General features: G+C 42.7%; 2 protein-coding genes across 2 annotated transcripts in view; one reads left to right on the forward strand and one right to left on the reverse strand.

The window, feature by feature from the left end:
• LOC138797738 (albumin-like) overlaps window positions 1–2,346 on the forward strand; it is a 467,413-nt gene extending 465,067 nt beyond the window's left edge. The window contains exon 15 of the mRNA XM_069978324.1: window positions 2,335–2,346. The gene's annotated coding sequence lies outside the window, so the exon portion shown is untranslated. The remainder of the gene's footprint in view (window positions 1–2,334) is intronic.
• GPRIN3 (GPRIN family member 3) overlaps window positions 1–22,653 on the reverse strand; it is a 99,265-nt gene that overhangs the window by 74,671 nt on the left and 1,941 nt on the right. The gene's annotated exons all lie outside the window — the stretch shown is intronic.

Raw genomic sequence — 22,653 nt, forward strand, 5'->3', positions numbered from 1 at the left:
AGGACGCCGGGACCCCGTTCAGCAAGGACAGGTAAAGTATGCTTACATCGGGGGAGCCGGCCGGGAGCAGAAGGGGTTAAGGGCGGCAGAATTACATACTCGCTGCGGTCGTTTAGACCGCAGCAAGTATGTAGTGTATGGGAACTGCCAGGACCTGCCAGGCTCGCAGCGAGAATCAAGCTGCGAGCCCGTTCGTTTGAATATACCCTTAAGGCCATTTTACACACGCTGATGCGTGGAGGACGCATTTAGAACCAGCTGATGAATGGTTGCTACTTCATCGGCTGATTGCTTTTTACACGCGCTGATTGCCGGCAATAGGCACTTCTAATGGTCCGTTTACACGGAGCAATAATTCGCCCAATCGATTGCTTAACAATTTTAAAGCAACGATTTGGTTTTTATAACAATCAGAGTTTAGATGAATAAATTGTTAAAAAAATTGTTAGAAAACTCGTAAGATTCGAACTATAATCGTTCCGTATAAATGCAGCATTAGAATGCTCATTTGTCCCATGATCGCGGTCGGTATGCTTCTAAGTATAATGCTACTGTTTAGCCAGTCTTTCAGAAGCCATCCATCACGTTTGGCTTAAGGCACTGTCAGAGCGGGCGGCCCCCCTTTTGCAAGTGCCGACTGGCGTCCCTGACTACCGGCCCGACCAGTTGCTTGGTGCCAATTAAGGGAAACTTTCAGCAGGTCCATCCATGCAAACTTGCTGATATGTCCCCGTAGCTGACTACCTTCTCTTTCAGCCATCGTTTTTCCAATTTTCGTAGGTGCCAACGTTTTGGAGCTACTTGCTTCTAAAGAAATATGCTAATTAGTTCCTTTGGTGCAATGAAGGCGTTCCTCGGCCCCTCAACTTACTGTCCTGCTCATCCACCTGCGAACTCCAAAATGCATGCCTACTTATGTATATTCAGCTATGCATAAGCAGGCAGGTCTCGTTCTTCTGTATGGAACAGTGCATGTACAGAGATGTCAGAATCAGGACATCGGAATCGGTAGGCAGAACTGTGCCCTGAGGGGCCGAGGAACACCCCCAGTGCACCAAAGGAAATAATTAGTATACTTCTTTAGATAATAATTGATCCTAAACAGAGGCACCTAGAAAAATAAAAACATTGACTCCGGAACAAAGAGCTAGGCAGCTACAGGGACATATTAGCAGGTTTTTATGGATGACCCTGCTGATAGTTTCCATTCTTCTAAGATCATTCTAATTCACCGGCTGAACACAGATATGCAACACAGATGAATCCTACACAACGGGTCAGATAGTAGACAGAAGGAGACAGGCCAAAGACAGAAGCTTACACAGGCTGGAAAGAGAGAGAAGAACAGATACGAGGCTGCCAGCTGGTGAGAATCATATAGGCTGTGTGGACAAGTCTAGAGAGTAAGCACAGGTCATATGGCACATGGTAGATGTCTTTAAAGAGATTTGAGGGAATTTTTTATTGCATTCCTTGAAAAAAGGAAAATATATTTTTTAGGCTATGTTCACACAACCTCTTTTGAGCTCTGTTATTTGAGTCTAAAATAACGGACGTCATTTAGCTGTCTGGCCTCCCCTTAGTGCAATGACGGCTGTTGGTACATTAATCTAGTTTGGGTTACTAAATGGACTTTGGGTGCGGCTTAATTGAAAAGTCCGCTATTCAATACATTGTGTGCAATAGACGTCCGTCTTCCCATTGACTTCAATGCATTGCCATTGCAGTCAGAACGGACGTCATTTTAAATTGCAATTTTTAAATTGTCCGCCTTTTCTCTATTTTTGACATTGTGTGAACAAAGCCATAAACAGATTCTTGTTCTATGTAAATGGAATTGAAAATGATTTGCTTTATTTTGAGGAGTAAGAAATGATATGACGGTGAAAGCAAATATGCTCGCTGTGATATGTCAGAGAGAGATTAATATATAAAAGGCAGCACTTGTTCTGAGTTCAAAGTCCAAAGAAAACCTTCCATAGATACAAAAATATGAAAACACAAACAGAATACATCACCAGTATGGAAGAGCAATGGAACAATTTTTCTTTCTATTGAAATATTATTGCAGCTTGAAGCACAAAAGTATGATTTTGGTATAGTATTAAAGTATAACAAATGTAAAAACAGTTTATAATTAACCCCTAGATGACCCTTGACGTACAGTTACGTCATGGTTGTCTGTCACCTGACGACCCTGGACGTAACTGTAAATCCTAGGTCTCTAAGGAGCTATGAAGAGCTAACCGGAGCGGAGCGCGCTTCATAGCAGGTGGGAGCCGGCTGCAGTTAGCAGCCGGGCCTTCACCGTTAATGACAGGCTGCAGCAATCGCACTGCAGCCTGTTATTTACCCTTTACACAACACGATTGCAGCATTTAAGTGTAAGTGACAGGAGCAGCTGCATGAGTAGTGTGACTGCGGGGGTCCCGATCGCTTTCACGCACCGCCGGAACGTCTCTTACCTTCCTCCGTGCAGTCCGATCGGCGCTTTACTGATTAAGTCTGCCACAGGAAGAGCGCTGATAACACTGATCAATGCTATGCCCATGGCATAGTAATGTACAGTGTATGTACTAAACATCTTATATACCAAAGTATATAAAATAAACATCTTATATACCAAAGCTAAAACTAAAAGCGTTATAAGCGTCACAATAGTACAATTTTATTAATAATTACAAAAAGTAAAAAGGATTTAATAAAAAATATATATATAACATAAGAGAATCCGTGTAAACCTACATATGGTTGTGTTCTGACTGACCTATAGAATAATGGTATCATGTCGCTTTTACCATATAGTGCATTACGTAGACACAGGTACCCCCCAAACGTTACCATATTGCATTCTTTTTTACAATATCACCTATTTATATTTTCATAAATAATATATTTGGGATTCCGTCATACATGTTATGGTAGATTGAAAGGCGCCAATACAAAGTACAACTATTCCTGTAAAAAACAAGCCACTACATGGCCTTGTAGATAGAAAACTTAAAGTGCTACAGCTCTTAGAAGGGGAGGAGGAAAAAACAAAAACGCAAAAATGAAAATTGACGCGTTGGTCCATTGGGTCATTTTGGGCTTGGTCCTCAAAGGGTTAAAAAAAACAACAACACAAAGCTGTGGAGGTACAGGTCACAATAAAGTTTTTGTCTTTCTAGGAAAAGTCTGCTAAGGACATTCCTACTGAGATATCACAAACACTAGGGGAGAAGTGTCCTTCCTACAGCACCAAAATCTCGGTTTCTTGTTTCAAGACGTGGTATTTCTCTGTTGAAGATGAACCCTGCAGTGGTCGACCCACAACCTCAAGTAGCAACAAGTGATGCTGTCCATAAGCTGATTCTTATGTCTGCCAAAAAGATACTGGACATCTCCCTGGAGTGTGTTTCACTATTACCAAAATTCTAAACATGCGTAAGCCTTCTGCAAAGTTTTTGGCCAGTGAACAATGCACCTTCACACACCTCCAAAGTAGTGGCTGTCATGTTAAAGGGGTTATCCAGTGCTACAAAACCATGGCTACTTTCTTCCAGAGACAGCCCCACTCTTGTCTCCAGGTCAGGTGTGGTTTGCAATTAAAGGGAACCTGTCACCCCCCGTGCCGGGGTGACAGGCTCCCGACCCCCGTTAGAGCCCCATATACTTACCTAATCCCGCCGGGTCCCGCTTCTGGAGGTGGTCGGGTGATGAAGATCTCAGCCGCTGCAGCCCGGCGCGCGTGCTGAGAGATGAGTCCAACACCCATAGAGAATGACAGGAGAGTCCAGCGCTCCGTCATTCTCTATGAGCGTTGGACTCATCTCTCAGCGCGCGCGCCGGGCTGCAGCGGCTGAGATCTCCGTCACCCGACCACCTCCAGAAGCGGGACCCGGCGGGATTAGGTAAGTATATGGGGCTCTAACGGGGGGTCGGGAGCCTGTCACCCCGGCACGGGGGGTGACAGGTTCCCTTTAAGCTCTATTCAATTTGTTGTTACATTACCATGAATATGGGGCTCGACCCTGAAACGCGTCGGCGTGTTGATTTTAACCTGTGTGTTTTTTAATATGCTTCGGAAATAAAGAATTTTTGATATTTTTTCTACTTTTGCTGGAGCTGTGATTCTTTCCTTATTTTTAAGCTCTATTCACTTCTACGGAACTGAGTTGCACAACCTGCACCCAAACTGGAGACAAGAGCGGTGCTGTCTCTGTAAGAAAGTGGCCATGTTTTTGTAGCACTGGACAACCCTTTTAAAGACCTTGTGTTTCCACCACCACTGTTCACCTGACCTGGCCCCTTTAGACTACTATTTCCAGACTGGTAGATATACCTAAAGGGTCCATGTTATAACATTGCTGACGTCTAGCATGCCGCTGAGAGCTGGTTTGACAACTTTTCACATGATTTCTTTTTAAATGGACTAGAAAAGCGGCAACAGCGATGTAACCAGGGCATCAGTCTGAGGAGGGAATATGGCGGATAAATGTGTCCTTTCAAAACTCTGAAGCGATTATTTTTATGTAAAGCCAGGAACATCTTATCCCCCTCCCCCCCTCGGACATCTAAAATTTCGTCTTGCTCAATACCATTTTCATAGAATTATTATCTAATAAAACATGAAACTTCCACTAACGTTTGCCCGTTTCCTAACTATAGTAAAGCTGCATTACTTTAGTCAGCAAACATACCGAGATAAGCTGGATAACAGGTATGGTATCGACATAATAGTCCGCATAATGAGTCAGTACAAACTAGCTTGTAAATCTCTGCTAATGATTAACGGAATGTTTTTACAATACATTGTAACAGATCTTCTCCTAAACTCTGCGGCAGCCTAATAGGGGGAGTTCTCTGAGGCGCCCACCAAGCGATCAGGGTACTTGTACAATGTACAAATTACTGTACATTGTGGTGACTAATAATAACGCATTACTGTATGCTTTAAAGCATAATAATATAGTTTGTCCAACTCACATCACGTTCAGATGCATCATGTGAGGTCCTTATAGTTTCTGTGGGCCAAATGTAACAGGTACTTTTTACAAAACATTATTTTAAAATGTTATTTTCAGGGCATGATGAGCTGCAATAGGAAGACTCCAGGCACTCACCAAGTTAAATTATGCTTGTTAATTCAGTGCAAAACATCATAGAGAAGAGGAGGGCATGTTTCAGCATATATCAGCTATGAGCTGATGAAGGCTATATGGCGAAACACATCGTCCCGTACCCTGTGATGTTTTGCACTGAATAAACAAGCATAATTTAAATTGGTGAGTGCCGGGATTCTTGCTATCACTATTTCTGGGACGCTGCCCTGCCGAGAGCATCACCACCACAGAGTGCCGTTTCCCCAACTATACACAACATAATGAACTATAAAGCATACGTTTTCGGATCAGCTCTTGTAACTGAAGACATTGGATGAAGACCTAGGGAGTCTGGAAAAAATGGATACAGCCTATGGCCTATGGCTATATCCATGTTTTCCCAGACTCTCTAGGTCTTCATCTAACTTCTTCAGGTAAGGTATGGTTCATATAGCTGTACAATTCTCTTATAAAGTCCTAATAATAAATGGGGACAGCACTGTCTCTATGGTGTATTTGATCTGTCGATGGACAGCTATCCTCATCACATTTCAACTCTCCTATTACTGTAACACATTGGCTTAAAGGCTATACACATCTTGGAGTGGAGTTTTTGTTCTTGGTTTGAAGTTATGGTAAAAAATGTTTTTTGTAGGTCTTTACTAAAAATTTATGTTAGGTTCTGTGTCTTTTACAGTGCAGCCCTGTACTACATAAGGATGTTTGCCCTGTGTCAGTTTCCTTTCCTTTCTCTTCTTCTTTTTTTTATTTATTTATCTTTATTTATAATTAGGGGGAGGAAAAAAAATACATCAGTATTAAGTTTCAGGGGGGGAGGGGTATCCCTGAGAATGCATCCAAAGTCATATCACTTTTATTTAGCTCTATACTAGCATATAGCACTTAAAAGAGAGCCTTGCCTCACCTCCCCCACCTCTTATTGACATCCTTTAGAAACAGAGGTATTATTAGCTTACTACTACTGAACAAAGTTTAAAGGGGTAGTTTACAAAAAAATTCTGTCAAATCAACTGATATGAGAAAGTGCCAGAGATTTGTAATTTACTTCTATTAAAAAAATCTCAAGTCTTATTAGCTGCTATATGTCCAGCAGGAAGTGGTGTATTCTCTCCAGTCTGACACAGTGCTCTCTGCTGCCACCTCTGTCCATGTCAGGAACTGTTCCGAGAAGCAGCAAATCCCCATAGAAACCCTCTCCTGTTCTCCAGACTGGAAATAATACACCACTTCCTGTAGGACATACAGAGGCTGATAAGTACTGGAAGACTTGAGATTTTTTAATACAAATAAATTATAAATCTCTGGCACTTTCTGGAAACAGTTGATTTAAAAGAAAACTTTTTGGGTGAAATACCCCTTTAATCTCACCAAACTGTAATAGTACCTAAGGGAAACTTCTCAAAGGAAATAACACCAGTAGGTAGCTTATTGCACTAGTCAGGGAACAGGACCCAGCGGTCCTCAGTCTCAAACATACTATAGGTACATTTGTCCAAGAAAGCATTCGTGTCATCTCACTTTTTGTGGGTGCACCTAATCCAACTTGGTACAGCGGATGTCCTTATATTCCTTATCACTCTTCCCCTGAAATTACACCTACATTGATTTAACATCAGATCTAAGGTCACGTTTGATGTGATCTAGTTTCTTCAAGGGAGAAAGAATGGCTGATAACAAAGCCATTAGAAAAAGGACTTCACTGCAGGAGGTTACAGAAGGGAAAGTGAGCAAAATTTTTAATAAAGACCTGTGGAGAACATACTTTGTTTCTTTGTACCATAACAACTGCAAGAATAAAAAAAAAAAAGGAATTCAAAGCCTTTAAAACAATGAGAGTATCCTGCTGATTATACCTGGATGAGCAGATTCAGTCGTTTTGATTTCCCTAGAGCTGCTCCCAACTATTATGTGCATTGTATCGCCATGTAAAGGAAACGTTTGGGAATTGGAATATATTAGGAATGTTATCCGAAGAGGGAAAATGTATCTTTTATGTAAAAAAAACAAAGATAGACATTAAAATAACGCTGATGTACACAGGGCCTAAACTAATCCCGTGTAATGGCCTGAGCCTTGTAACAACAGATGCTATCTCACGGTGGAAACAATACAAGCCAAATTATTAGCAATAAATTGTTTTCCCACATGCGATAGCATCTGCATGTTTCATTTCAAATCATCCTTCATCAAGGTCACAAACACCCTGCAGATGTCTATTCTCTTCTCTGACTATGGTATCCCCCTAGCTGAACATTGTACTGTGCCTCATTCTGACGGGTTAAAGGTGGCCAGAACACAGACACATTTTAAGGTCTGTATTAAAGCTAAAATGACCGGACCCCCCCCCCCCCCCCCAGGGTACTGCTGAAGTATTATTACGGCAGAACCTGCTGTTCACTTGAACTAGATAGTCTGGGTCTTGTGGCCATAAGACATTTCTAATCTGCTGTGAAGTGGTAAAAAATTTTTTGCATAGCTTAAAGGGAAACTAATAGCAGGTTATAAAAATTTGACCTGCTGTTATGGTGCTATAGGGCCGGGGACTCTGACCACTTTTGTGGGTGGAGTGCTTTGTTTGTATATATACCTTGTTTGGTTAGGAATAGAATGTTGCTATCATTATGTACAACTACTGATAATGCTAATTGGTTACCAGTTTGGCGGCAACCAACATTGTGCAGCTACTGGTCACCGCATATGGCTGAGGCTTTCCCTGCATGGGGTGGAGCACCGAAAAAAAAGAAAAAGTATTAATTTTCCTTCTCCAGGAGACCTGTTTAACATGATTCCATGTTTAGGCTATGTTCACAAAACGTATCAGACCGGCCGTTCCGTGACCCCGGCCGGGTCAGGGAACGGCCGGTCTGTGCCTGGATCATTGCAGCAGGTACTTAAGTGGGGGCATACTTAATGGGGGCGCATCAGTGCGCGCCCGGATCAGAGCTTCCCATAGCGCACAGTGAAGCGAGTGGCCGGAGCAGCTCGCTTCACTGTGTAAACTGACAGGTCTTTCTGCGGTCAGAATTCACTGAAATCCGGCCGCAGAAAACTGACATGTCAGTTATTTGTGGCCCCCGTATGGGATCCCGGCCGGAGCGTATACGATGTGTATACGCTCCGGCCGGGATCCCATATCAGATAAGGTTATGTTGCACTCCGGAAAAAGTACGGCCGTTGTTGCCATCGCCTAATGGGAGGTATGGGAACTCTTTTTATGAGACATTTATAGGACATCCTACAGAAAAGCGCAGAGGGGAAGGGGGCACTGACATTTGATCTGATGCTATTCATTTGAATGTTGTGTTCTTCCATCCATCGTCTTGAACAAGTGATGGTCAATGAAAAAAAAAGATAGGACGCCTGATGACAACTGATGCATTTTTTTTGGTATTGGTTGTCATCAATTTCTGGTAAAAGAAGGATGCCGGAACTCCTGATATATGGGAACCCAGCCTAATTCCCATAATGCTCCCTCTAGCACGATATGGCACCTGTGAAGTATGCTGTGCAGAATGAAGGCCCCCTTAAAAGGAATCTTTCAGCTCCAGGGCCCTACCTAAGGTGCTGACAGTGTGCTGTAGTTGGAAGTCCCCTTGTGAGCACGGTACCTTTTGTTAATTTGTCTGTGGATTATGCACAATCTCAGGATAAGGCTATTTTCACACACTGCTGAAATTTAGTGGATGGCCACCATATATTGACAAATACTGGCCATCATTTCAAAACAACAGCCTTGTTTTAAAATAACCGCAAATCAGGGGATTTGAACAAGAGAATGAACTGCTGGCAGGTCTTTAGACAGGTGTGTCACCCCTAGAACACAGCTCCAATTTGGGCTCAGAGATTCAACTATATCTGAGTATAGTATGCCTACAGAGGACTGATCTGCAATCAGAGACACTGGCTAACAGCAGAGCGAGCAGGAGGATGAGCAAAAGGAAAGGGAGGAGGAAGGAGTGGTGAAATGTGGCACAAACATCTCCTCTTTGACACTTCATTACATTGTGCATAATCCACGGCACAGACAAATTACCAAAAGGTACCATGCTGACAAGGGGACTGCCAGCTACAAACCGGGAGCTGAAAGATTCCCTTTAAATATCCAACAATGTTTCTTCTCTTTTGCGATATCTACAAGATAGGGAATAACAAGTAGATTGGTCATCTATTGCTGTGCTGTGTATATACGATGTGCAGCAGTCATACTGGCGACAACTTTGTCCCACCTCTTGCGGCGGGTTGGGGGGGCGGTCGCTTACATATTCGCAGTGGGATAAAAATTCTGCTGCAAGTATGTAAAGCTATTGAAACTAACGGTACGGGAATTGCAGCAGATTTTCGTTGCAAACTCGCATCGTGAAATCCGCTGCGATTCTGCTATGTGTGAACCCACCCTAAGGCACAACGTATATTTCCGTAAAACGACGGCCGTTGTACAACGGCTGTGATTATTATGAAAAGATACGTTGCCTTGTCTTCTATGGAATCCTGGGCTGAGCACATATATATAGTATACGCTCCGGCCGGGATCCCTAGCGGCGACCCAAACAACTAAATAGCGGCCGCAGAAAACCCTGTCAGTGCACACTGTGAAACGACCGGCTCCGTTCGCTCGCTCCATAGTGTGCAGTGGGGAGTTCTGGTGCGGGCATGCATGGATGCGCCCGCATAAGAACTCTGCGGCTGCAAAGATCATCCGGCCGGTACTCCAGTATTGGCCGGGATGATCTTTTTAGAGACCAGCCGTTCCGTGACCTGGCTGGGTCACGGAACGTCCGGTCTCATACGTTGTGTGAACATAGCCTTAGGGTGCATACAGGATCTGCAGCATATTTCATGTTGCAGATTTGAAGCTACATAGTTTATGCTGCAGATATCATTGTAACTAAAGGATGGAGCCAAGCATTAAATCTGCTGCAGATGTACATGAGTATGGACCCTAAAGCCTGCTTAAAAAAGCTGGTGTGCGGTTGTTGTTGCAGTGTGACGCTAGAGCCTAGGGACGCACAAGGATTGCTCCCTGACATGGTTCCTTGTTCTTAGTGCACGGTGCTTTCAGGATATGGCTTTATCAACATTTACTGGTTCTTATCCGCTATACTGTACAGAGAGAGAGGAGAAAGCCAGGGGACAGATAACAGTAATGTGAGTTGTACAAAGCCTCCGAGCTTTGGAGGAACTATTGCATTCTGCAAGAAAAGAATGCACCTGGTGTGAACTGTATCATTGCATTGCCAATGGACTGCTGTCCTGTAATCTGGGACCAGGACTCTCCTCCCCCTGCTATGTGGTGATCCACTTAAAACTTGTCCTTAACCCACTACAAGACTAATGCTGGTTTCACACATAGTAGTTTTTGGAAAAGCACCACTGCAGTTTTTGTGCCCAAACCAGAAGTGGATCCAACAGGAAAGGAAAGTACAAGTCCTCCCTTATTTTCCATCCTACTTCTGGCTTTGACCCAAAAATTGCAGTGGCAGTTTTCCAAAGAACTGCCATGTGTGAAACCAGCATAAGGAGTCCTTATGCTGGTTTCACACATGGCAAATCTTTAGAAAAGGACCCCTTTTTCAACAGGCTAATCCCTTAAACCCTTCTTTAATCCTCTCCACTGTACATCACATGATAACGAGACAAAAAGCAATAGCAGTAAGTATCAATTATTAAAGGAAAAGTCAATGAAAAAAAAACACAGAGGAGTATGGGAAACATAATAATGAATCAATACTTACCCATCCCTGTGCCCGTCGCCACTACCGAACCCCTGCAGGCCTCCTGTAGATCCCGCTGCTGCCTTGTCATGATTCGCTGGATCGTGACAACATCAGAGCCCAGGAGGAACTGGAGCCCGGAGTGGGGGGGGGGGGGGTAGCTGGTGACGCAAAGCTGTGAAGGCACAGGGACAGGTAAGTATTGCCTGCAATACATTTTTTCTTTTGGCCAGATTTCTCCTTTAAATGTAAGCCTGATTTGGATCTAGGAATAAGTGAAAGTCACGTAATCTTCTGACATCAACTGATTCCCACAGAGAGCTTGTTACTACCGTCGTACCAGCCCGGGCGGCAACTGGGCAACAGATGTCCAGAGCGGTGACTTATTATTCCTGAAGCCGTTTAATCTTCTACACACAGATATGAATGAGACATGTCATAAAGTGTGCCAACTTATTTACAGTTGTCAATGAAGCCTGTATAGGTAATACTGTCACCTCTGGTGATTTTCACTGCAGATGCCACAACAATCACATGGGGGAGAATTTTTTTGCATTGTCATTGTCTCATTGTTGTTAATATTAACCAATCAGAGCTCAGCTTTCCTTTCTCATATGATTCTAGTAAAATCAAAGCTGAGCTGTGATGGGTTACTATTGGGCAAAAAATTAATCTTCCACTGTATCATATATGCTTTAATATGATCCTGAGTAGTGCCCCCTATACAGATCCACTATGTGAACTCCCCTATACACACCCACTACGTGCACTGATTAGTGTCCCCTACACACACCCACTATGTGGACTGACTGGTGCCCCCTATACACACCCACTATGTGAACTCCCCTATACACACCCACTACGTGCACTGATTAGTGTCCCCTACACACACCCACTATGTGGACTGAGTGGAGCCCCCTATACACACCCACTAAATGGGGGCGAGTGGTGCCCCCTATGCACACCCACTATGTGGGCTGAGTGGTGCACCCTATACACATACAATATGTAGACTGAGTGGTGCCCCCTATACACACCCACTACGTGAACTGATTAGAGCCCCCTACACACACCCACTATGTGGACCGAGTGGTGCCCCCTATACACATCCACTATGTGGACTGAGTGGAGCCCCTATACATACCCACTATGTGGGCGAGTGGTGCCCCCTATGCACACCCACTATGTGAGCTGAGTGGTGCACCCTATACACATCCAATATGTAGACTGAGTGGTGCCCCCTATACACACCCACTATGTGGACCGAGTGGTGCCCCCTATACACATCCACTATGTGGGATGATTGGTGCCCAATATACACACCTACTATGTGAACTCCCCTATACACACCCACTATGTGCACTGATTGGTGCCCCCTATACACACCCACTATGTGGACTGAGTGGAGCCCCCTATACATACCCACTATGTGGGCGAGTGGTGCCCCCTATGCACACCCACTAAATGGGGGCGAGTGGTGCCCCCTATGCACACCCACTATGTGGGCTGAGTGGTGCACCCTATACACATACAATATGTAGACTGAGTGGTGCCCCCTATACACACCCACTACGTGAACTGATTAGAGCCCCCTACACACACCCACTATGTGCACTGATTGGTGCCCCCTATACACACCCACTATGTGGACTGAGTGGAGCCCCCTATACATACCCACTATGTGGGCGAGTGGTGCCCCCTATGCACACCCACTATGTGAGCTGAGTGGTGCACCCTATACACATCCAATATGTAGACTGAGTGGTGCCCCCTATACACACCCACTATGTGGACTGAGGGGTTCCGCCATACACACCCACTATGTGGACTAAAAAGTAAGCTACAGGCATGGTTACTGCCCATGAAGAGGAAAGATAAACAAGATTATCTTCATACTCCAGGGATTAATAGGAAGTCAGGCTATTATCTCCATATGCCTTTATATTTTAACCTACTGATATAAATCCCTTTTTCTTTTAAGATACTGAACTCTCTAAATAGGACCGTAATCTATTAATCTCACATTTCATTTCAATCACAGACTCAAATTTTATTTCTCGTTTGAAAAAAAAAAATCGACATACATAATTTATCTTATATTGTTACTGTACAATAATATTTATCGGTTATAATAAGTAACTTGTGTTCATTGTGTTTCTGACACTTTCCTTTAGTCTCAAGTACTCCAAATCTGAAGTCTACAAGCAGGCTTGACAGGCCATCGTCCTTGAGAGAGAAAGCCTGCAGCAACAGTAGTAGTCAATAACTTAGGGTCAGTTCACACTGAGGAATCAGCTCTGAAATTTTGAGCGCAATCCCCGTTGCTGACTGCGCTCGGAATTCTGCCTGCCTCAGTACATCAATGTAAGGTATAGGGCAGGCGCCTCCGCTCTCTTATTAAAGAATTGACATGTCAATTCTGCACTCTGCAAAGCCAGGGCATCAATAACTCCCTTGTCCCTCCACGTGTCATTTAGTACTGTACCATTTAAATCAGCACTAAAATTTACCTAACAAAAGCATTTAGATTTATAAAAAAAAACAAAAAAAAAAACAACTTTCCCCCTTTTTTGTATTTCCAATGTCTTCCTTTCAGAGTTAACTTACAATTTATATCTGACAGGAAGAACAGTGCAGTATGCATCTCTAGCCTATGAAAATGACGGCCATCAGGGTCCGTCCATCAGGGCCAGTCATGTGACAAATCTGGCGTCCATTTATGATAGAAACCAGATAAGAGCCCTAGCCGTAGTGAATGCAGCGAGGCTAAAAACACCGTCCAGGTGACTGTACTCTCACCTGTCTATAGCAACAGATCAGCTGCAGTCAACAAAGTGTTTGCCATCTATTAACCCAGGCTGATCTAGTCACCGACCGTGTATATAAAAGAACATGTTGTCACAGAGACAATGCTTGCATATTCCACATAGATAAAAGCACAAATGAAAAGCAGAACTTCCACAAGTAAAGAGAAGATATGTGGATATACAAGCAAACATTTAGCGACCTAATGAAATTATGTTCAATCGACATTTACTTGTATAATACAACTTTACTTGTTGGAGCAGTGCTTCTTCTCAGCACTGAGCTGTTCAATGCAGTAAGTAGCAAGCTGGAACCTCCATGGATCAAATTTTCTTTCACTGATTAAAGGGGTACTCCAGCAAAAAGCTTTTTCCCAGTAATTGAAACATTATAAAGTTATGTAACATTGTAATATGCTTCAATCACCTATCTGCCCCCCTCCCCATCTTTTCACCCCTTAATCCCCCATCAGGAAGTGAAGTAAACTCATTCTTTCCTAATGACTGTTGACCCCAGGCTGCTCTGTGGCAGCCATTTTGTGACAATAACATCATCAAGAGGGAGGCGGGTCTAAGCCCTGTGAGGCCAGCCTCCCTTTGTCAGATGACTCAGGTTGCTCAGCTCTGAACAAGCTGTAAACCATCTAACAGTTTTAAAGAGTCAGTTAGACATAACAGAAGACAAAGTGCATCATTGTAAAGCCCAAACCAGGAAGTAAAGAAAAAATGAAGACACAAACTGGAGGTTCAGAGACCTGCAAACAGTGGGAAATTCAAATAGAGACAGACTCGGGAAGGATGATAAATGTAAAAACTATGTTTATTATAATTGTTTTGTTTTTTTTATCAGCGCCGGAGTACCCCTTTAAACTTCCATTCCTTTTTCCATTCCTACTGGGTCACAGTACTAAAGCTGCTGCATTATCTCCGACCTCCCAAATAATGGGCCAGGTATCAGACATAGCTCTCCTCAATCAGTGTTATTCATGGGGCTCCAATAATAGTTCCAGCCTGTAATGGCAATGCCATGTGTAATGGCACTTAAGTGTATAGTATTAGTAAGTGTATTTACTGTATATACTGACAGCATAGAGCTAAAATCACAGTCCCCTCTTCCAAGCTGTGCTGTCCTGCTCTGTGGTGATTCTGTCCATAAGGCCAACATGGAGGACCATCATGTGACCATGTCCCAGTCTCAACCACTGAGCCTGTAAATTCCTATGGTGGACACTGGAGGGCAGCGCATGGTCACTTGCTCCTCCATGTCGGCCATGTTATTGACAGCCTCACCAGTGGGCAGGGCAGCACAGGCTGCAGGAGGGGATTGATATTAGCTCTGTGAGGTACACAGGGAGCTGCTGTCATTATATACAGTGAGTACACTTACTAATACTGTGCACTAAAAAATGTTACTATAAAGTGGCCAACCCTTTAAGAATGCTAGCTATACTGCACTTCAAATAGTGCTAGTCTTAATACTCTCTGCAAATGGCATTACAATGTGCCACCCAGAGGAAACCTATATTTGCCTGCTCCACACCCATTCACCACTGAGCACACACAAACAATGCTTTAAACTGGTATAAGAGCATAGGCTCCTATTTCTAGGGGTGTAGCTGGAACTATCAGCAGATTAGATAAATCTAACCAGCTGATATCTCCCTATAGAGCACCATTGCTGTGCAGTTTTAATGTAATTCTGTGTCCAGTAAGGCCATTTGGAGCACTGCTCTGCCCCCAGAGCACCAATCCCTTCCCCAGCCAGGCCACACCACTGATAATCATTAGAAGGGGTAGGCTAGCCAGGGGAGGATCAGTGCTCTCTGGACGGGGCAGTGCTCCAAGCGGCCTTACCAGACACAGGTTTACATTAAAATTGCACAGGTACTGCACCGAGGATGAAGGTAAGAGACATAACTTCATCCTCAGCGCCCTTAACAGCCTGGCTAAGCAGCCGCTCTGAAGCATACAGAGCGCAGGAGAAGACCGGGAGCGCGGAAAGGTAAAGTATTTATTGTTTAGACAATCGTCAGCTGTCGTCCGTGCATTGCTATTACACGTAGTAATGCGCAGTCGGCAGCTGATAATTTTACGCCTTGGCCTATGATCGTCAACCAATCGTCAACCAATGATCGTTTTCTCAGCTGATCATTGTCTCTATTACACGCATCTATAATCGGCCAATTATCACTCCGTGTAATGGGGCCTTAAGTCTATGGAGCCTGACTCTTTTCTTTCTCGCAGAGAGCGGTCCTTTCCTGGCTCGTTCTCCTGATCAGTACAGGTCTGAATACTCAGACCCGGACCGATCAAAACTTTTGGCATGCCTCTATGACATATTGAAAGGTTTTTATAACGTTTTTTTTTTATATGACACGTTAAAGTTACTTATTCTGCAAATGTTGGGGGAGATTTATCAAACATGGTGTAAAGTGAAACTGGCTCAGTTGCCCCTAGCAACCAATCAGATTCCACCTTTCATCCCTCACAGACTCTTTGGAAAATGAAAGGTGGAATCAGATTGGTTGCTAGGGGCAACTGGGACAGTCTCACCTTACACCATGGTTGATAAATCTCCGCCGTTGTGTCTGACAGCATTAAGGAGCAGACTATCTATCTATCTATCTATCTATCTATCTATCTATCTATTTATCTATCGATCTATCTATATATAATTTTTTATCCCTTTAACTATATTATGCCCACTGCTCACCTTGCTTATTTAAATTTACCATTTGGGGAGAGCTTAAGTAGCCGTACAATTATGGGGCATCAAAATGCTCCATGCAACTATGTGACTTTAACTATGGGTGGGGTTAGAATTTCGGGTCAGCTGTAGTCACATGTCAGTTCCGAGGCTTTGAGATAAGTTAGGCTTTAATCAATGCTTGGCTTCTTCAACACAAACACAAATCATAAATAATCCATCACAAATATACCAATATAAAAGCAGCGTTGTAAAGCTCAATGGCCATGAAATACAAACCTCTGCCAGATGATCCTCTAAGGTTTGTCTTTCAGTTGACTGATGTTTTATTTCTCGCCACCTTTGTTTAGTGTTCATGTAATCAATTATTTACAGTTTTTCTTTCTTTCTTGCTTTCTCACAGTATACACTTCTTTCAGTGTATTGATATGACATATATTATATTTATACAATTTTTGCAGCATTTATTTATTTATTTTAAGAAAGAAACATAATCCATAGCGTTATCCCCTGACATGGTTTTAGGTTATGTAAGCTGTTCATATAAGTCTTGTTTTAATTCCCATTCATCCATCAGGAAAAGGCTTAGAAATCGACAAATGATCTGTGTCAATCACATCTAACACCCCACTAAGCCCTTATAAAAGATATATATATATATATATATATATATATATATTTTTTTTTTTTTTTTCCGTGCGACATTACCAGCCTGGGCGCCAGACATTCCTTTCTCAGATGTTAGATTCCCTTTTAGAGCACGTAGAAGCTACTAATTGAAATCACACCGGCTTCCAACAGCTTATAGTCTCTGTTGTCAATACCTTTCGCTTTCCACAGAATCAGACAGATTTCAAGTGACAACCAAACCCTCAAAGGATTTTTCTACAGCATCAATGCATGAAAACACCTTGTCTTTTCTTAACTAAATGTTAATGTAAAATTCAATGATCTGGAAAAGATCTGTCTAGAAATTCACAACAAATGACTGCTAATGTTACACTACTCTAAGCCACAATGAGGTTAGTGTAGGCTAGACTGGGGTAAAGAGTCTAAAGCCCCTATTACGCGGGGCGATCTCCAGGAGCAAGCAGCGCTGACCGGTCAGGTCAGGGTTCGGTTGCTCCTCGTTCCCCGCTCCCTGCCGGCGCAATATGTTGAAAGACAATTGAAGACAAAGATCAGCTTCCATCATTGCCTTTTATTACACAAAGCAATTACTGGCCGTAATAGCCGATAATTGGCCAAATATGGCCGATAATCGCTTTGTGTAATAGGGTCTTAAAGGACAACTCCGGCGCTGATAAAAAAAAACAAACCTGAACTGAAGCTCCAGTTGGTGTCTTCATTTTTTCTTTACTTCCTGGTTCGGGCTTTCCCATGATGCACTTTGTCTCCTGTGATGTCTAACTGACTCTGTAGAACTGTTAGATGGCTTACAGCTTGTTCAGCAAATCAGAGCTGAGCAACCTGAGTCATCTGACAGTGGCTGGCCTAACAGGGCTTAGACCAGTTTCTCTCCTGATGATGTCATTGTCACAAAATGGCTGCCACAGAGCAGCCTGGGGTCAACAGTCATTAGGTAAGAATGAGTTTACTTCACTTCCTGGTGGGGGATTGAGGGGGGAAAAGATAAGGAATGGGGGGCAGATAGGTGATTGAAGCATATTAGGAAATTATATAATTTTGTAATGTGTTTCAATCACTGGGAAAAAGCTTTTCACTTGAGTACCCCTTTAAGTTATCTCTTCCTTGTTCAAAACCCTAAACCCTATGCAAAGAGGTATAGACTTTACCTGTTGGATTTCTAGGTCCTGCTTCTCAGAATATTCACCAACTGGTATCGGTAATGTTGATGCATGGAGCCATGGGTCATCACATGGAGAATGGTAATAATTAGTGTTGAGCGAGTGGTTCTCGGGTAAAGGTGGCCATACACCTTCAATAACTGATGGCCAAATTTATGGCATAACGCGGGAGTTTTTATGTGTCTTGCAGTAACTTATTGCATTTTGTTCGTTGAAATTTTTGTATAATCTGTTCAGACATCCCTTCAAGGGTTGAAATAAACAAAAGTTTTAACAAAAAATGCAACTGGTTACTTAAAGGTGAACCAGGCACCATCTGCTCTGCAGGAGGCACCTGGTTAAATGTTTAAGTCTCTCATTGATTTCAATGGAATTTGTTACACTAATCGAGCCTTTAAGCACTCGAAATAACAAGCACTCGAGCATTTTAGTGCTCGTCCAAGACTGATCACAATATGATAGAGCAGAGGATGATGGGAGATTGTTCAGGAATAGAGTCAAGGGTCAAAGCTAGGAGAACAAAAGTTACCAGACAAACAATCCCAAGGGCGAGGCTTAAGAAAAATTCAAGAACAAGGAAAAGGTCAATGTCGGCAAAGATTAATAAGAGGGAATATGTAGAAATTTGTAGAGTTTTTTTTATATAGATTCCTATATAAAAGCACCTCCTTTCTAACACTGGATGTCCATGTCCATCATGAGTTATACAACTAGAGACGACTTGCACCTCCATCCCAATTGCTGCCTATTTAAAAAACAAAAAACTATCTTTTGCAGGGAACCAGGCAGCTCTCTTGATCCGTCTGTTTTAGTACATAGTTGTTTTTCCCAAATAACAATTCTGGTGCCATAACAACCAATCACAGCTCAGCTTTCAGCTCTGGTAAAATGAAAGAGGAGACGTGATTGGTTGTGGTAGACAGTTTACACCAGCGTATACTTTACCCCCTTTGATAAATCTGGGAATCCGGGCCGATGTGTCCTTACACAGTTGGACACTCCCTGTTTAGTGCTGACAGTAGCAGACGGTGTAAGGGCAAAAGGAGTAGTAACACTTGGTTGTTATCTATTCATAAATGGGGGAAATAAATAAAGGTATGTCATGCCAGTTGACATAAAACATCCCTTTAAAAAAAAAGAAAAGAAAAATTAATAACACATAGTTTTCAGCTCAAATAGAGGAAAAAATATTACAACTCGAAAAATGTTAAGAAATTATCATAAAATCAATGAAACGAATACCACTACTGCACAAAATGAGAAGAAACAGAAAATATGTGTGTACTGTCAGCCATATTATGAAGCTTTCCGTAACAGGAAAATACATCTGACCCCGGAATCACATACTGTAGTTAAAGGGGATATCCAGTGCTACAAAATCATGGCCACTTTCTTTCATAGACAACACAACTCTTGTCTCCAGTTCAGGTGCGGTTTGCAATTTAGCTCCATTCATTTCAATTTAACTGAGCAGCAAAACCCCAACCAAACTAGATACAAGAGTGGTGCTGTGGCCATGTTTTTGTAGCGCTGGATAACCCATTTAGAACACAGTGGCATGCTTTAGAATTTAATGAGCTGTAAAATAAGTAATCACATAGGGGGAGATGTATGAAATTTTGTGCAAAGAAACGGTTGCCCATATGAACCAAATAGATTTGAGGGTTCATCTGAAAAGTTGAAGGGGTTGTCCAGCAATTTTTTTTTCTTTGAAATCAACTGGTGTCAGAAAATTATATAGATTTGTAATTTACTTCTATTTAAAAATCTCAAGTCTTCCCATACGTATAAGCTGCTGTATGTCCTGCAGGAAATGTTATCGAATATGTCCAAAAATGAAAGATCAGAATAATAATGTAGAAAAAAACCCTGTGGAAGCACATAAAAAAAGAATATGAAAGGAGTAGTAACTCCAAGAGTACTATTCACAATACAAGCCTTAACAATTCTGTGCCTTAGTATGAGTCTCATGCATCATGACAGCTTACTCAGGGGCGGATCTGGAAAAACATATCAATTAATTAAAATAATTTACTTTTATGGGTATGATGTTTCATGAAGTCACATGACCAAGAGCTGAGCCGAGACACACTGCTTCCGCCCCTATTCAAGATGCAGTGCGGATGCCGATCAGTTGATAGGTGCCTGTGCCAGGTGTCGGTAACCCACCGATCAGTGACTGGTGAGCTATCCTGTCGACAGCTTATCAGTATATTTTGGCCAGAAACTCCTTGATTTGCGTAATGTCTGTGATTTTTGCCAAGGGTTTGCAGAAAGTAAGTCTTTCATTCAAAAGGGTTATCCAGCGCTACAAAAACATGGACACTTTCTTCCAGAGACAGCACCGCTCTTGCCTTCTATTTAGGTGTGGTTTGCCATTAAGCTCCATTCACTTCAATGGAACTAAGTTGCAAAACCTGCACCTAAACTGGAGACAAGAGTGGTGCTGTCTCTGGAAGAAAGTGGCCATGTTTTTCTAGCAATGGATAACCCCTTTAAGTTTCTTATTTGCACAGTGCTGTCCCTGCCATAGATGTAGATCATGTCAATGCTATATGGCTCCAGGTAAAAAAAAGAAAGAATCTTTTTGGTTTTGTATTGTTTTATTATGGAAAAAACCTTAATAAAAATTGAATGTGAAAAAAAAGAAAGAAATATATATATATATATATATATATATATATATATATAAAAAGATTAATAACGTTCTATTTATATACAGAGTGGTCTAAAAGTATGTGGACAGTATGTTTAATAGGGTTATGAAAGAGTTATCCCCTAGCAACCAATCAGATTCCACCTTTTATTCCTCACAGACTCTTTGGAAAATGAAAGGTGGAATCTGATTGGTTGCTAGGGGCAACTGAGCCAGTTTCACTTTATACCATGTTTGATAAATCTCCCCCTTCATAACCCTATTATACATACTGCCCACCTACTTTTGGACCACCCTGTGACTGGACGGTGACTGACAGATACGATTCAATAAGGCATAACCACCCAGTAAAAAAATAATAAAAAAATACTTTTTAACATGGAATCCTATAGGCAGCCAATGCCCAAGTGAGATATGACTACGACTGTAAGCTCAAAATCTAAAACATGAGCCCCTCCTACCATGTGTTATTTATACTACTAGTGTCTTATGTGGAAGAGGAACCTTTCCTTCCCTTCAGGCACCAGGTGTATTTATTTATGTATTACTAGGTAATGCTGGCATCTGTAATACCTCAGTGTTCTACTATGTAATTATTTACTACTAGGTTATACTACTCGGGCTGGTCGTATAGGAGCCTTTTAGAATTGCATTTGAGAATTACAGTTAAAGGGATTGTTTGAGCAGCAAACTCTATACACATATGCTCGCCGAGGGGGTCATTTAAAATAAATAAATAAATGTACTACCTTTCTCGCTCCCACCCTGCTGCCTATACCATTCTCCAGTCTCTGCTGTGTGGAGCTTCTAGTTTAGGGATGGGACATCTCGGGCCTGCTCAGCCAATAAGCAGCTTCAGCGTGTCCTGTATAAGGCACTGATTGGCTGAGCAGGCCTGTGACATCACATCCCCCAAACCCGGAGTTGCCGCTCAGCAATTAAAGGAAGGATCTCCATGGTGGTGCTGGAGCAAGTAAGGCACAGGTGTAGCAGACGTAACACTGACAGTTCCCGCCATCTGCCAGGGTTTCTCAATCTGTATATATAGGGCTGCTCAATGAACTGGAGGCGGGCCCAGTGCCCCAAGTTCACCGATATTCCCTACTCGAAGATGCGCCTCTTTCAGAAACAAGTCTGGCTGTGTCACCGAGGGGAGGGGATATCATTGAACTGGGGGGTGTTGCGTCCACCTCTGGTTCCCCGGGCAGCCCTAATTGCAGATCAAGAAACTGGTGCAGATGGCAGGAAGCGGGCGGCAATATGAAAAATGGGCCGCGCCACTGGGATATACGCAACTGTGACGACCAGGTGATATAAAAATTAGCTGGTTGGCTGATGTAAGAAAAAAAAAGATGTACCTGATGGTACATCCCCTTTAATATTGCAGAAACGGTGCTGAGGATGGAGGTAAGAGACATACCTTCATCCTCAGCCCCCCATGCACATTAGGGACATATCAGCAGGTTAGATACTTCTAAGCAGCTGATAGCTTCCCTCTAATATTGCAGGGCCATATTTGTACCTGAAACCTCTCTATATGCAGGTGCCTGATTGGTTTCTGACGGCGAGATCATGTGGTCTTCAACTAGTCATCATGGGGTCTTTGACTAGAGATTAGGGGGCATCTAATACACATATGGTCCTACCTCTTGTCATATGCATTTAAAATCTTTCTGGACAGAAATTAATATGCAAGCATGGTCTCCCTCCAGTACATGTCTACAGATGACAGTTCACTTTACAGCAGTTTATATTCTGCCAACATGATACGATATATCCCTACCAGCCATAACCTATAAGCACACAAACTTCTTTCCCATACACAGGCCTCTCTGCTTTTAGTTGCAAGGGTTAAATTTCAC

Source organism: Dendropsophus ebraccatus, chromosome 7 (genome assembly GCF_027789765.1).
Source record: "Dendropsophus ebraccatus isolate aDenEbr1 chromosome 7, aDenEbr1.pat, whole genome shotgun sequence".
Lineage (NCBI taxonomy): Eukaryota > Metazoa > Chordata > Amphibia > Anura > Hylidae > Dendropsophus > Dendropsophus ebraccatus.